The sequence below is a fragment of the Anser cygnoides genome, chromosome 1 (genome assembly GCF_040182565.1).
Source record: "Anser cygnoides isolate HZ-2024a breed goose chromosome 1, Taihu_goose_T2T_genome, whole genome shotgun sequence".
NCBI classification, from domain to species: domain Eukaryota; kingdom Metazoa; phylum Chordata; class Aves; order Anseriformes; family Anatidae; genus Anser; species Anser cygnoides.
Window position 1 is genome coordinate 143,303,259 of NC_089873.1, and position 16,586 is coordinate 143,319,844.

Here is a 16,586-nt window from a genome sequence, read left to right on the forward strand (position 1 = left end):
AGGCAGTCTTTTCTCACCACCTCTGAAACACGGAGCCTTTGGAGGAGCTAGCGATTTTTAAATTTGGAAACGAGAACACCTTAGGTTTGAAAGTACACCAGCAGCACCCGCTCCGAGCGGGGCAAGGTGCAGAGGCGACGGTGCTGAAGTAGTGGAAATTTGTCCCGAAGGACAAAGTGTCTCTGCAAAGAGGGAATTCAGAAAATTATTTTCTTTTGCCTTGCTTTCAGGCTTATAGATAGAGATCTGCATTTCCTCTACATCAGCAAATCTTGGATTTACAGTCTCTTGAAGACTTCCAAGTGATGTTGTTAATGTTTATTCAACAGATCTTTCTTTAATAAAATACCTACTTGTTTCAGAGGCTGTCTTAACCTGCTCATTCCCTTTTGCTGTACTGAAGGGCAGGGAAAGCATTAACAATAATTCTTCCTGTAAACCCTTTCTGCCTTCCCAAATTTAACATGGAAATCATTTAATATTTGGAAGCTGAAAGTTATAATGCGTATACTTCTTGAACAAACCACACCACCTCTTCAGGAGAAGGAGATTTTTTTTCCATGCGTTGGAGTAAGACTGAAAAATTAAGAAAGCTGGAGGGATCTCCTCTGACTTGAAGTAGTAACCAGCAGCCTGTTGGAATAGGCACGCCTCTTATTTTCAGCCTGCCTGCTGATGTGCAGTGCTGTTTGTGGCATCGTCCCCCTGTACTCAGCTCTGGTGAGGCCCCACCTCGAGTGCTGTGCTCAGCTTTGGGCCCCTTGCTACAAGAAGGACATTGAGGCCCTGGAGCGTGTCCAGAGAAGGGCTACAAAGCTGGTGAAGGGCCTGGAGCACAAGTCCTGTGAGGAGTGGCTGAGGGAGCTGGGGTTGTTTGGTCTGGGGAAGAGAAGGCTCAGGGGAGACCTCATTGCTCTCTACAGCTACCTGAAAGGAAGGTGTGGGGAGCTGGGGGTCGGCCTCTTCTCACAGATAACTGGTGATAGGACTAGAGGGAAGGGCCTCAAGTTGTGCCAGGGGAGGTTCAGGCTGGAAATGAGGAGACATTTCTTCTCAGAAAGAGCAGTCAGGCATTGGGACGGGTTGCCCAGGGAAGTGGTGGAGTCACCGTCCCTGGGGGTGTTCGAGGAAAGGTTGGACGTGGTGCTTAGGGACATGGCTTAGTGGTGACATTGGTGGTAGGGGGATGGCTGGACCAGATGATCTTGGAGGGCTTTTCCAACCCTTATGATTCTGTGCTTCTGTGTCTGTTTAGGAAAGGTGGGAAGTGGTGCTTGCTGTTAAGCCACTGGGGTGTGCTTTGTTCTGGCCATGTCGAGGCATTCCCTGAAAGCCAAAGGGATTCCTCCCACTTCCAGGTGTCACCCACCTCCTCACTCCCTTCAAAGCCTGGGTGCACACACGTGTGGGAGGCAGCCATCGAGCTGCTGTGCCAGGGGAGAGGTGGGGCTGGCTGGTGGCGGCGTTGCACCTCGGGGTGGTGGGATAGGACCTGGCACCTGGCAGCGTCCTGATCCCGTCACCTCTGCTCCCCTTGGCCAAGTGTGGTCAAGCAGGAGCGTGGCCAAAAGGAGCTCTCCTGCACCTGGTGGTGGAGATCCCCTGCAGAGCGGCTTGGGGTGTCTTCACTGAGTGGAGGACTGCCTTACAGCTGCCTCTCAAGGGGCTGCAGGTGGTGTGCTGGAGTCACAGGGGGTGCTTTGAGTGCACGAGTGTATTGGTGCCGCTTCCGAGGCATGTCAGTGCATCCTGCCTGGCCCCCAGCATCTGCTCCGAAAGGACACACAGGTTTGCAGCAGGTCCTGTGCCGCTTTCTGCCTGCCCTGGGATGTCCCACCCGGCATCAGTCACCCATATTTAGACCTTGTGAACTGAACCGCAGGATGCCGGCAGTCCGGGCTCAGCCGATAGCTGGAGGAAAGGGAAGTCTGACTCCGTTTCCTCGGTTTTCCCTCAGCACCCGTGATCTTGTTGCTTCGCTTCTGCGGCGTTGGCTGCTCTTGTCCTTATCTTGCGAGGCACCGACTGTGCTTGATGCTTCTGCTGGAAACATCGGCGGCTATTTCCTGGTGTAAAACGGCTGCCCAGTACAGAGGAACTGCAATACTTGTGTAAGGCTCCAGTCCTGGTAATACTTATCTGTTCCTTAATATGTGATCTGTCTGTAGTAGCTCTTACCCAGGAATACGTAAGCACTTTTTAAAATAAATCGTAATGAACTATGCCTGACAATACAACTATGAGGTTGGTTAGTATTTTTATAGATAAAAAAAACAGAGGAAATTGATTTAGTTGTTCAAAATTGCACAGGAAGCCTATGGCTGGAGTGGAAATGTGTCATCTCCTTTCCGTCCTCTCTTCTTTGCATGCATTCCCCCACCTCATAGTATTTTGAGGTGACAAACATTTGTTTGTAGTCTTGTGTCTCCTTCATTGTGCCTCAGCTTGCTCAGGATAGCAACTTCCTCGTGAACTTTTCTTCCTTGGCTGGTTCTGGAGCTTCTGGTCATTTTCATGGGAAAGCTAGAAAAATTGAGTAGGGGTTGGGTTGAGGGCATTGGCGACTTGGAGTTCGTCGTGGGAATCAGCTCGCTCCTTGCTCCTGGGAATGTTCACATCTACGTGTTGTCTTCCAACTCCAAACCCATTGTCTACGGGGGGACTTTTCTGATACTCGTGGATTTTGTTGTAAGGAGAGGGTTAGAGGTTCCTGCCTGCTTTAACAGGAAAAAGAGAGGGTTGGCACGTTTTGTCTTTTGGAGCAAAGACAAGGTGCACGTGCATCTCTTTACCTCCTGGACGCTAAGGCTGCTTCCCCTGAGGAAGTGGAATGTGGTAGAAGAAAGCCATTGCTTAATTTTTGTAGTAGCAGACTTTGCAAGACGTGACTTGAAAAGAGTAGAAAGAAACATTTGCAAACTGAGGAGAGTCAGGGAAGTGGTTGTGAGGGTGGAGATATAGGTGCAGAGTGGGTCAGACTGTCGCTGCATGCACGAGTTGGAGGAAAAATGCTAGCGATGCTGACTTCTAAATGCGTGTACAAGTTTATATGTGCAGAGGTCCTCTGGCACAGCTGCTAGTTTCAAGAGTAGTTTGGCTGAAAGCCTCAGGTCTGTTATAGAGCTTTGCAAAAAACATTAAATAGATACTTATTTCTTAAGTTTTATTTTTTTTTCTTATTGTACCTTTTCCTTTCAGGGTCCTTACCTATCTCTTGTTTGTAGACTTGGGAAGCACCTGGCATGCTTTGGGCATTGCAGCAGACAAACAATACAGCAACTTGTTTTTTTTCTCTGTCTTTGAACATCAGGGCATTTTATTTTATTTTTTTTAACATAGAGAGTTTGAGGTACCCATATTTGAACGTTGGCCTTGCAGTCACGGCTGAAGCGATGGGAAGTTCCAGCTGAGTGCAGTCCTGAAAACACCTGTGTCTAGCTGTGGTGGAAAGAAGTGCTGCTGTCACAAATGGCATCATTAAATGGACAAGCCCTCTTGAAATCTAGCATTTTTAATCCTTTGTTACTCACACTTGTTTCCTGAGCTGGTCCGATACAATGGCCTGCTCTTGCGTATTGGCTTTCCAGCAGTCACAAGGCAGGACCCTCTGTGAGGTCTGCTGGCACTGGAAGCAGTCTCTTCTCTTCTCTTTTCCTTCAGCTGTTCCTTCCAGCTTTTTGGAATGGATACCGCCTTTTTGTGTCGCAGTGTATCCATTAGACGGATTTATTTGCATGTGGGAGTTTAGAGATCAGAAGGAAGCTCTGGTTTCGTTTCTGCTTGGATTTTGGTTGCTTGACACTATTGCCTAATCCTGAAGGCAGCAGCCATGTGAGTGGCACATTCGATCCAGTATCAGGTAATCTCGATTGAAGAAAGAAAGGCTTTGCTCATCATCTGCGAGGAGATTCCAACCAGAGGAAATGAAATCCTACCACTGCTTGAAGTCATTAGGTATCCTCAGTTGAGATCCTGTTTCCTGAGAATGGAGGAGTCTTCTCTGGGAGTGCTGAAGATCTGATGAGGAGATGAAAGATAAGGCTGTACTTGCTCCTGCATGTCCTATCTCCAGCTCTGTTGCTATTGACCCATCCACCAGTAAAATACTTTTGTTTTTTTTTGCAGTCTTTACATCCTGTGTTCAAGGGCTCTTCCAAAGCCATAGCGCTTCTTGCTTCCCCAGAGAGGCTGTGCTAACTGGGACACGCGGACCTCCGTCCTGGTTCCTTGCTGGGGATCACCCATCTTCTCTGCCAGGTCTCTCCCATAGCACAGCCTGGAGAAATGCAGCCTGAAGGCCTCCTTTTCAAGTTAATTTCCTTGAAGAAATCAGACTTGAGTTAAGCATATCACGTATCTTCTAGTTTGTTTTCCTGGAATATCTTGGCACGGACTTGCCTGTGCTTTGAATGATTTCTGTCTTGAGGCAGAGGCAAAACCTGTCCTTAGTAAGTGCGTTCTTAGGGCTGAATGTGTGTGTATACATTCATGGAGGGTCACAGGAGTACAACAAGTGAACTTTTGCCTGCAATGAGCATAGAAATGAAGAATGGAAAGCTGGAATAATCTACTTTGAATTCACACTAGTAGGTTTTCCTCATCATTTTCAATAACTTCTCCTCTACCTAAAGACGGTTCTTGGATGTTTTCATGTAGCAGGCAAATAGACTGTTGGCTTTTTCTCTCTTGCTACTTCTTGTTGAATTTCACTCAGTGATTTCAATGCTAACTACAAATGCAAGTGGCAAACGGTATTGTTAAGTAGATTAAATCTGTCTTAGGCACTGGCTCATACATGTAATGGAGAAATGCTGTTTTTCTTCTTTTTCTTTCTGCTTTGGAAAAGTTTCTCCTGCAATTGCTAGACTAACGAGCAGACTAACTGGAAGCAGTACGTTATCAGCTTTTAAACATGTACATAAGATGGCTTGTGAGATACTGAAGCGTTAGTAAAAGATGAAAATAATCATAAAAAAAAACAGCCATCAAAATTAATTAAAGTTAAGCACTTGCTTATTTTGCTAAAACAGAGTGTTAGCAGTTGCCAGTAATTTGCTTTTGATTGTTTTCTCTGCCCCAACCGTTTGGTTGAGCACTTGGGAGCCCCTGCTCTGTGCTCCCTGCAGAAACTTGGGTGTTGCAGTACCTCACTTTTCATCTTTCTGATGTGCCTTGGATGATTTTACCTCTGATCCTCTCAGCCTTGCTTCTTTCTTGGCTGGATTTAGGTTTTGTGGCAAAAAAAAAAATGAGAGCAGGAAGCCCCTGTAGCTTTCCACCTGTGGGAAGTATGAGCTCCTTCCCTTGTTCCTTCAGTACTGGGCATCTTTTGTGCTTCTAGCTTTGAATTCTCGTGTTTATTTGAACTCAAGCCCAGTGCAATATCAAATTAAGCTTCTGGGGTTTTCTGGATGGAAATTCATTGGAGGCTTTGGGCCTGGTTTTGTTTGTTTGTTTTCTTTCCAGGCATCTCTGTTTGAGATGCGCTGCAGCTGGACGAGGAGTAAGAGTAGCACGAGAGCCCTCTTCTTTTTGCTCATTTTTGACTAAAGCATCCTCCCGGGCCCTGGTCCAGAGTAAGACCTTTGGGACAGACCCATGTGTCCATGGGGACCCGGTTGTGCTCTGTCAGGCTGTGTGTGGCTGCAGAGGGCTGCCCCTGTGGTGCCTTCAGGGGGATCTTCCCTTGGGCAGAGCTGGTTGGAGGAGCCTGCTGTAGCAAGAGTCAAGCAGAGGTGAGTGCAGACGGAAGAAAAAGTTAGCTTTGGTGTATGTGTGTGTGTTTTTCACTTTCAGTGGAAGTAGAGCAGCTTTTTGGCACAGCTTTGTTGGAGCTGGGACTGCTGGGAATCACACAGGGCTGCCTGCACCTTGGTGTCTTCTCCCCAACCCTCCTTCCGTTGGTGCCGGGTGGTTTCTGGATTTGGGCAGCGTCCCTGGGTGGTGGAGCACCCTGGGCTAGCAGCGGGGACGTGCCACTGGCTTTCTCTCCTCGGGGTCTCCTTCCTCACCCAGGGTCGGTGATGGGGGCTGGTGCTCAGGCTTAGAGCATTGTGCCACAGTCTAGTCTGGAAAAAAAAAATATAAAAAAAGATGCTTGTGATTCGTTGCCTCTTCATTCAGCGGTGTGTTTGGTGGGTCTGCCCCACGTGTGGCAGAAGGACTCACCTGTGCACGTGTCTTCAGCCACGGCCCGTGTTTGACGGCACGTTGTGCTGAATCTCATCTCCGACGTGCTTCTCCCAGTGGTCCGCTGGTTGGGTGAAACTGCAGCGTTAAGTATTAGTCTCGCTCGGGTTTGGGAAGACAAGCCCGTAGACGTGTTGTGAGTTCTCCTCTGACAGCAGTTGCAATAGCTGTGCATTGTGTAATTGAGCAATCAATTCTAGCACGCTATATTGATGTTTGGAGTGCAGACACATGATTATAATAAACTGGAATGCTCTTTCAGTAATTAGACAAGTGGCTGTAAATTTAAAAGGCGAACTTTAAAAGCATCGGAACTTTCCGAAATCCTGTTTTATGATGATTTAAAAAATAATTACTTTGTTTTAGCTGTCCTCGGAGTACTGTAATTTGGGACAGGCACAGCTGGCACACGTTGACCCCCTCCCAAACCTTGGAAATCCAGTCCTGCTGGTGCTGCAGCTCTCAGCTCCAGCACTCGGATGGATGGAAAGGGTTTGGGTTTCTTTCCCCGATGTGGGGAGAAGGGAGGAGGAGGAGTAGGGTAGCATCACAGCTGATTTAATTTTGTTTTCAATACATGGCACTTAATTGGAAGATTGCTTAATTCTAGGAACTGCTGTTCTGCACCACCATACCACATAATGTATTTAGGTCATGGCTGTAGCATTTGGGCAGACTACCTGATTGTTGTTTAACGTGACTGTTTTCCAGATTCAAGTGGTGATTTGTGTAAATGATAGGTAGCTTTTATGGCAGCAGTCCGCAGGGTTTCCTCTCTCAGGAGGTTTGCATACACCCTAGGAAAGTGCAATGGGGAAAATACCTCAAAAGAAGTGGATGGCTCTTACTTTTTTTTTTTCTATATTTTATTTTATTTTAATTTCTAGTCCCCTCCCCACTCCTTTTAGTAAGATTGGAAGTGGTGGAAAGGAATGGTAAGAAAGTAAGTGTGGCTACATCACTGTCTTTTTGTGCATCTGTGTTTGTAGGAGTACAGACTTTAAAGGCTAAGATCTGAGTCTGATTAACCAGTATTTTCACCTGTGAATCCCTAACCAGAAACTGTTCCCTCTTGCTGGAGTTTTCTCAGTTGTTCCTGGTCCGGGTCCATCTCCGAGCTGTGGTGGCAGAGGTGACTGGTTATTTTGCAAAGACCCACGCAGCAGGAGGCAGCGTGCTGGCCCCAGCTGTGCTGTGAGCCAGATACGGCACAGTATGTCCCTCGCAGTCAGTCCTATCTGCTCTTGGAGACATCTGGGTATGGGCAGATACGTAACATCTTTCACAATTACCTCTTTGGAAAACACCCATCCGAGTACGGAAACTTTGGGTGTGTAGGGCACTCCTGAGATGGGGCTGGAACAATTTTATCACTTCGCTGGGGCTGGGACTTGGGTCTGAAATGTTTACAGGCTTCTGTTCCCCTACCTGTATTTAGGGGAGATGAGCTGATGGGCCAGGCGATGGTCAGCCTGCTGTGGTCCTCAGGAGGTCTGGCCCACTGCCCGTTTCCTTTAGGTTGTGCTTCTGAGATGGGGCTGTGTCCCTGCTGCCTCTTTGCCCCGATGTGAGCATTGATGCCGGGATGCTTACGGGGCCTCGTGCCCTGTTCCGGGGGTGCTTTGGGGTTCAGGCGCCCCCCGCTGCCTTTCTCCATCCCCTCTGCTGCCCGTGAAGCGTGAGAGAGGCTTCGTTCACGGCGATGTTGGGATAAGCCGCCTGACCGTAACCCATTGCAGCCACCTACAAGACGGATTGATCAGCCTCCGCAGCTGGGTTCTGGTATTCGCTCCTCTTCTGCAGTCCGGGGCAATGCTGTGTTGTCTTCTTTGTTGCAGTTCACTGAACGGTTTGCAACCAAAATCTTGGCCTTTCTGACTAACAATTTTTACATTACATCTAATGACAGTTCTGCTCCGGATTAGTGACTTGTGGTCTGCAGGAACAGATGGTTTTGGGTCATGAGACAAACACTGCTTTTGTGCAGTGTCATGAGGAAAGATTTCTTTCTTTTGTTTTTTTCCCCAAGTGCAATTGTTATTGGAAATGCTAAAAAGTTGGCAGTGTGCGTCCTACCTACAGTTACAGGAGGCAACTGTATTTGGGACTAAAATCTGACAAATCCTTTTACAGTGAAAAAACTTGTGCTTAGTCTGTGTTATATTTGTGCCGTGAGTGCACTGTGGGGCGGCTGGGGACCAGTTGCAGCGGCAGAAGCTCAGTGTGCCTGTTCTACACGTCCTCCTTAGGAATTTCTCTTCCTTTTTGTTTGCCAGAGCTTGGTCTGCTAAGGCCCGTGGTGTGTTATTTCAGAGCAGCGAACGTGTTTTGACTGGTTTTTGCGAGGCACTTGGTGTGTTCTTGAGCGCTTGGTAAAAAGTAATAATCGGAGAATGCGCAGGCTCCATTTGCTTAATGAACACTGTTCTCATCCGTGGATTAACCTGTAAGCTGAATGTGTTGCATAATGGCTGTTCTGTGGAGTGGCCCTTTCAAATAATAAACATGGTGGCCACAGGCTTTGGGAGCGCAACTTAAATAGTACTCAGGCGGCAACCGAGAGGAAATGGTCTTCCTTTTGGTCCCTTCTTCCACTCTCCCTCTTTCCCTAGATAAATAAATAATAGGATCAGAGACTTTCTGAGGTTGGCGTTTTATTGTTTGCCAGTCTGGTAAAGAAAGGGTTGTTAGTACAGGCTGGGGTTTCTGAGTCAGGCTCTAGTGCTGACAAAGCAGAAATAGCTTGAGGTCTGAAAATACTGCGTGAGGATTTGAAAATAGTTCATGTGGACACAAAGCTGTTTACAGATTGCTCTGGCTACCTGCCAGTTTCTCAAGGACAAGGTGTTTTTTTGCTTTAGAATCACAGATGTACTTGGCAGGATATCAGAAGATTTAAAAAAAAAAATATCTGGAAAGAGCCTTACGATGCAAGTCCTCGTTTAATTACAATACATATAACTTTAGGCTAAATGTGTGTTTTGCATCTTGCAAACAAGTTAGGAAAATATTTCTTAATTTGCTCGTACATCCAGGGTCACAGTATGAAGCACAGTCCCTGTCTGTGTGGCTTCTACACTGGCTGGTTTGATGCTTTGCAAGAAAGCCTCCTCTTGTAGTGCTTCCCCAGCGTGTCTTGTGCCCTGCGAACTGCATTTCAGCTTCAGCATTTGCTGCCTGATAAATTATGGCTCCCTCCTCCATAACGACTAGGAGGTGTGACTGACGAGAAGTGGCACTGATCGTGTTTGTAATGACTGGTTAAAAATGAAGGAGGTACCTGCCCATGTCTGCCCCAGGTAGGAAAAGCAAAATCCCTAAAACACAGAGTCCAGCACTTCTTTATTGCGCCTTGTGGAGCTGGAGGAGTATTGACAGTTGGACTGGAATTTCATTTTATATATATATATATATATTTATAAAGTTAAGAATTCATTAACTTTTCTCCGTAAATGCTAATGTTGTGGAATTTTTTAAAGGTCACGAATGTAAAGTCTTTTGTTTTAGCCAGGTCAAAACAAACCTCATTAAGCAATCTTGCCTGCTCTGTTCGCCTGTACTGTTCCGCTGGGCTGGTAATAAATGAAAATAGTTCTCCTTTCCCTTGCCCCTCTTTAATGTTAAGCTGTCCATTATAGCTTCAAATCCTATCCATAAAACGTGTTTGTAGCATCTTACTCTGCAGCTGGGCGAAGGCTGGCCTCTCGGTGGGGACGCTGAATGAAGTTGTATGGTGGGCTGCTCCTCGTCAGGCAGGCTGAACCAAAAACCATATTAAAAAGTGAAATGAAAGAAGTAGAGCTAATCTTTCTCCCTTTCCCTCCCTCTTTTTTATTTTTTATTTTTTTTCCTTCATGAGGTTTTGTACCTTCCAGAATAATCCCATGGAAGAGCCAAACAAAAGCAGATCTTTGGGGCCATTTGTTTTGCACCCACTACTTAAATTTTGTGCTTTTATCCTAAGATCAGTGATCGGACCAAACAGCAAGCCCTGGAAGAGGCAGGTTTGAGTGCCATAGCTCTTCAGCAGTGCTACTTGGAAGCGGCAGTGTTCGCTGTGGGATGTCACCTCCAGCTTCAGGTGGTGCCCACCCTGCCCCACCACAGGTGCTATCTCAGCAGCTTCCCACCAGCGAGCTGGGGGAATTGGGCCCAGGCTTGTCTGGCTTTGCAGAGGGCCTCCCAAGGTGTAAATTGCTCCCTTGGGTCAGAAAGCTCAGATGTGCACGTCCAGCGGTGATGAGTTAAACGTCGATGTGAATTCATTGTAAAAACAAACAAAGCGGAGCGGCCTCGGGCTCTACACGTTCAGCTTATTTCCCCGTCACTCTGCAGAAGTGATCGGGAGGCTCTGCCTTTTGGCTGCCCCATCTCTCGGCTCTGAAGGCTCCCGCCTTGTTTTGAAGCCCCCCCGTCTGACCACATGGGGACCCTGGTGGGTCACTTTGGGTGGAGGCAGCAAGGGGTGTGCCCCTTGTGGTGGGGAGCCACCTCTTCCTGAGGTGGCACGTGGCGCTTGTGAACATGAGGTGGCATCTGGGCCTGTGGTGATGCCCTTCAAGGTGGGATCACCACCGACAGCTCCAGGCCAGCTGTAGGGTGTTTGGTGATGGAAGTGACTGCCTGGGTGTAAAATGAACGGTTGCATGTATCTGTGGCCCGTGTCAGTGTGTAGGCACACGCTTGGTTTTGATCCCAGTTCTTCTCTCAGCGTTCTCTGTCCTGCTTATAGGCTTGTTTTCAACTGTACTTGCCTGAAATAAATTGCTCTGCATGTGGGAGACTGTTGTGGGGGGTCAGAAGGGACAAGTCGATGTTAGGAGGGTGGGCTGAATGAATACCAAAGCCTTAAGATATGGTGAAGAACTGATCTGAGCGAGAAGTGGAAGCAGCAGGTTTTAGCTGATGTTTCCAGAGGAAGCCAAACGTGCTCTGAGCCAACTGTGGCTGTGTGGGAGGTATTCCTTTAGTCTGTCTTTTGTTTTGGCGTCTGTTCGGTTTTTGGGGTCGGGAGAGTGTTTTTTGGTGTCTTTCGATAACGACCCAGCTAAGTTCGGTAGGTGTGTTTGAAAACAGAATAAAACACAAGGGATAATAAGGTTAGAGACAGAGAAGCAGATGGCAGCTCTTCTCTTTTTGGAGAGGGTGGAGGCTCTGTTATAAGAGAAAATGGGCGATGGCGTTGTCTGGTGAAGGTCGCTGAATCTGGGCTATCCTGGTGGTGGCTGGAAGGAGGGGATGAAGGCATGGAGGATTATTCCCAAAGAGGGTGTTTTCCAGGCTAGGGCCTCAAGTGGGTCAACTCGAGTGTCCCTGTGGAAGAAGCGCGGCCTCTGGGGCACGAAGCTCTGGGTGGCCACCTCCAGAGCAACAAAGCTTGGTCCAGCCACCCGCTGATGGCCGGCGTGTCTGACAGAGAGGCAGCACCCGGCAAGACTCATCTTTCAAAACCTTCTCGGTGGGCTTAAAGTCGAGGCCCTGCGGAGAATGTGTGGTGGTTGAGCGGGGGATGTTGCCAGAAGACCCCAGTTCATCGGCCTCTCCTGCTCGGTAGTCTGGAGGGAGGCGGAAAGGAGGGCGGCCTGTAGGCCCCATTTGCTGAGGAATGCTTTGTGCCACTTGAGGCAGGACACGTGTAGCCCTGGGAGATCCTCCCGAGAGCCGTCAGCCCCTGCGGTGCTCTTCCTTCCCTCTGCCGTCCTGCTGGTCTGCGGGGCGAGGTGGGCATGGGGCAGGGGCCTGGGCCTCGCCGTGGCTCCGGGCTCTGCCGCTGACCTGCCGTGATCCTGGGAAAGTCAGATGGTGGCTCCCTGCCATGGTGTTCCCACCATCCATTTTCTGCTTTCCTGTCCTTTTTGCCTATTTAGGCAATGAGCTGTTGGGAGTAGGAAGTGCCTGTGGTAATGTACATCCAGCGTCTTCGGGGTGGGAAAGCTACCGCAGAACTAGTAACCGAGATAAAAAGTGCATAGGGCCCTCTTTTTTATTTTTTTCCCTGCTTTAGCAGGGAACATCTTTTCCCTGTGTCCCTGGAAGTGCCTAACCGATAATAACTGCGTCTTTCATACTTCACAGAATGCGGTGCTATGCATGAGTAAATTGTCATTATTATTTCTTCAACAGACTGCTAGGGAGCCCGTGGATAGCGAAAGCCGGATAGAGAGGGTGTTGTTTTCTATTTTGCTTTCCAGGCATTTGATGTCAAGAGCTAGACGGAGGGAAAACACAGAACCCTGTCCCGTCTTTTGACTTAAACAGTGGGAGTCTTTAATAGCTTCTGGTTGGTTTGGGTTTAGAAATCAGCTAACAGGAAAAAGGAACATTGGTTTTGGCTTTTTTTTTCCTTCTCGTGCATTTCTGCCAGGCTTTTGTACTGAGGTTGTTTGCTGATTTTTATTTTAGAAGGAGCTTCCATGTCAGATAAACTTTATCCCTTTTTTTGTACAAATTTATCTCCATGGCTGGAGCCTGTAATTATTCAGCTTACAGATAGCTTTATCAGTAGGAACGGCATTATTTTGGCTACAAATGCAATGAGGTAGACTTGCTTAAGAACATTTGATTCTTATTTTATTTTCTATTGAGGAGGTTGCTTTTGCTTTGTGCTGTTCTGAGTTTCTGCCTGTTAGAACGCATGCTCTCTGTCCTCTGCAAGCATTACCCTGGCTGTATTTCACAGGGTAGACCTAGGATTTTGGGGGGAGTGGGAAGAAATGCCTCACAGAGTCTGGGTATTCACAGCTCAGAGTTGGTCGGTCTGAAACTCCCTGGGCTGGCAAGTGACAAAAAGAGCTGATTGTAAACATGCATTGGGACAATACGGTATCATTTACTGCACTGGGGTGTGCAACCTAAGAGCAGAGCATTGCTCCATGGCCTATTGCCTCGGGCTGGTAGGAGCTCAGACTCAACCAAATGAGAAGCAAATTGAAAAGTTAATTTTGGCGCGGGGGCATTGTACTTGGAGGTGCTGCAGTAGGACGTTTTCGCTTGCTAGCATGTTTGAAATCTGGCCTGCTACTTATGCATGCATCGTAGCAACCGAAATGTGACTTAGTAGGGTTTTTTCAACTTGGTTGCTCCTTTCTTCGTAATTGTCAGCATAGAATAACGGGAGGTTAGAGAGGTTTTCCAAAGACCGTGTGGTATACAGTGCGCAGGATAATCCAAGCTTGCGAGTCATGAGTCATGCCTGCTGCCTTCCTTCCTTAACTTGTGATGTTGCCCCATGGTCTACTTTCGTGCCATTTAGCTGGGGAGCAGACTTCCAGGAACAGTCCCCCAAAAGGCACATTAATGCACGGGCCGGAAACTGTGTCAGTAGGAGAACTGCATTGCTGTGCAGTACGTATCTTGGATAATTAGAGGGGGGAGGAGGTAAATGAGCGGATAGCATACCTTTTGCATTTCATTTGCATAGTTCTTTGATAACATTAAGGCATCTTAGGGGAAAAAAAAACACAGTTAAACCAGCACATAACGCTACATGCCTTTGAACCTTTCCCAAACAACAAAAAAACTACAGTAATAACGTGTGCAGAGGAAGAAAGAGGCAAGAATTAGGTGTACTAACTGACGTGGAGAGTGTGGGTAGGCTTGAAATTTATGATGTTCTGCAGATCTTGGCAGTCGACCAAGGATTCCCCTTGTCCCCTCTGCTATTCAAGATGCAGAAAGCCCACTGAGATGAGAAATGAGCAGCATATTGCTATCAGACATGGCTGGGAATATGTTTAAGTAATGGATCCAGTGCAACATCCAGTTAAATGTTGCAGGGTTGAGGAGGAGAGCTGTATTTCAAAATCCTCTGCATGTAAATGAAAACTCTGTCATCCCGCATGAGAAGAAGCGGGACAAGGTTTTGGGTCAGCAGGCTCGGCTCCCTTGACTTGCTCATCCCAGTTCTGCGTTTGCCCAGCAGATCACTTAAAAATAGCAGGGAGCAGCAGTTACAAAAATATCTTCACATTCCTTCCTCGGGAGGATAAGCGAGTGCTTTAGTATGAATAGATGCATGGAAAGAGGGAAGGGACAGGGGAGGGTGTGTAAGTAACTGCAAGCGCTTTGGAAATTCTGGTTGGTGAACTTCTTAGCATGGCCTAACCGGAGGGGATGCATCGGGACGCTCTTGTCCGGGAGGGTGGTGGCCGGGCTCAGCTGGTGGGCACCCTGTGCGTGGCGTCGGGGTGCCCTGGGATGCCCTAAGGGGGACACGGCTCCAGACAGCGCTAAGGCAGGGGCATCGTTGTGCATGCAAAATGCTGTCCTGCTGGAGGGACAGACACCCTCACCGCTGAGATGGTGCGTGGATGTGGCCGGGGCCTTGCTGCCTGCTGTGTTCATGAGGTGCCCGGGGAGGTGGGCTCGGATACGTTTTAACCCACAGAGATGGAGTCCTGCGGGTTTCTCCCAGCTGTGATTTCCACGGTTCCTTCAACGTATTCAACCACTTACACGATGATTATTATTTTTAAGGTGGAGAAAGTTTTCCAAAGTGAAAGCCAGCTAGGAATATCGGAATATCACTTTCCAAAGCGGGAATAGCTGGCCGTTTTGTGTTGCAAGTGAAATTATACCGGCGGGCTGAGAGTTCGACAAGTCTGTTCTTGAGCAGAGCGGTGAAGCAGATAAACAAACAAACAAAAGCTCTGCTCCTGCTTATATGTTGTGCCTGTGCTGTTTGCTTTTTTCCCCTCCTTCGAAAAATGGTTTTAATAAAAAGAATGTGACTTCGAAATGTCCTTTTACTTCTCCCATATAAATCAGTTTGTCACGCTGCACCCCCGAGTTATGTTGTAGATGCTTATATGAGCGCTCCATACATTACGACAAAGGGTATTTGGAGCAATTTTTAACGATAATTCTGAACTGACCGGGGTTTAAATTTGGCCTGAGATACCGAGAAGCCCACGTTTCCCACAGTCTGCAATTCCCCTGCCTTCCAGTCCCTCAGGAGGCTGCTGGAGGAGCTTTTCCCCTCCCCGCCGCAGAGGCGGCGAAGCGAAACGCGAGCGCTGGCTGCGCCCCGCGCTTCGATAGCGGGCGGCAGAGGCATCGGCAGGACCCCGAGAAGCTTTTCTGTACTGGAGAAGCTCGTCGTGGGGAAGGACGGCTGGGCTGCTGTGCATTACTCATTGGAGTGGGCCGCTTTTGCAGGGAGGAACGTCATCTCGAGGAAAAGCTGCGAGGCTGAGCCCTGGGAAATCTCAGGCTCATCGCTGGAAATAGCCGGCCCAGCAGTAGTTCGAGGGTTTAAAGTGATAAATAAAGCAATTTTTTTTTTTCCCTGAGCTTTTGTTTTATTTTTTCCCTCTGAGATGTCCTTGTTCCTCTCTTATCTTTAGCATGTTCTTCTTGTTCCTCGAACCGCGCTTCCCGGCCTCCTTGGACCTTTTAATTCCCTCCCCAGAGCCGTGGATAATAAGGGCAGAGCTGAGAGAGGAGGCATCTTTCCACCTCGGGCGAAGGCATTTTCCCCTCCTCCTTTGGCAGGACGGTGAGTCTCGAGGAGACCACCACAGGCTTTTGTCATTAGGCAGAGGTCCAGGGTGGGATGTTGGAGTTGCATCTCCCCAGGGCTCGCTGAAAGGCTCAAGAATTAGTAGGGTCGAGCTGAGGTCGATCTTGGCCATTGCACACATATGGTTACGACCCTAATTTTGTTTCAAAATCCAACCTAGCTTGAGACCAAATTGTAAAAAGAGATGTGTGTAATAAAGAGACTTTACAGGGCAGGCAGAAGCCTGAGTACAGTAATTTATTTATAGAAAGCACGTGGATTGGTTAATGAGGGGAGAGTGCAGCGCAACGCAAGTCGTAAAAGAAGCTGGAGGCTGTGATTTCTGCGGCATTTCGTCCGAGTTCTGGGTGGTGCAGCTGCAGTGCTGGGCATCGCCTCCCCGGGGGGCACCGTAACGTGGGAAGGAGCCGGGATCTCTCCGAAGAGACTCGTGGTTTGGGGTGCTCCACTTGTGGGGTGCCAGTCTTGAATAAAGTGAAGAGGTTTAGAAGTTGGTCCAAGAAAAAAGATGCTGTTAATGTCCATCAGCTATAGAGGATGCTGTAGGTATCATTCCTGATCTGTGGGCGAGGAATTCAGATGTGTGGTGGGCATGCCTCTTGCTGGAGAGCCGGCCTGATTTGGGGAAGGGCCTTTGGAGCTGAGGTTTGGGAGGGGTTTCGGGAGGTCACTGCCCTGTGTTACGTGGAGAGCTGGAAAACGCTGGTACTGGAACCGTTGCTCAGTGCCTGCTTAGAATTAAAAAAAAAAAAAAAAGGAATGGCTAATTGATATGGCCCCACCTCCTGTAAAAATATACTGGAGGAAAAAAGTTTTTCGTTGCAAGTCAGCTGAGCTGAGTTACAGCTCAGCAGAGCTGGAAGGAGGCCGTCGTGCT

At 48.2% G+C, this 16,586-nt stretch overlaps 1 protein-coding gene across 9 annotated transcripts in view; it reads left to right on the forward strand.

The window, feature by feature from the left end:
• Nucleotides 1–16,586, forward strand: part of MAP4K4 (mitogen-activated protein kinase kinase kinase kinase 4) — a 158,980-nt gene that overhangs the window by 53,278 nt on the left and 89,116 nt on the right. The window lies entirely within an intron of this gene.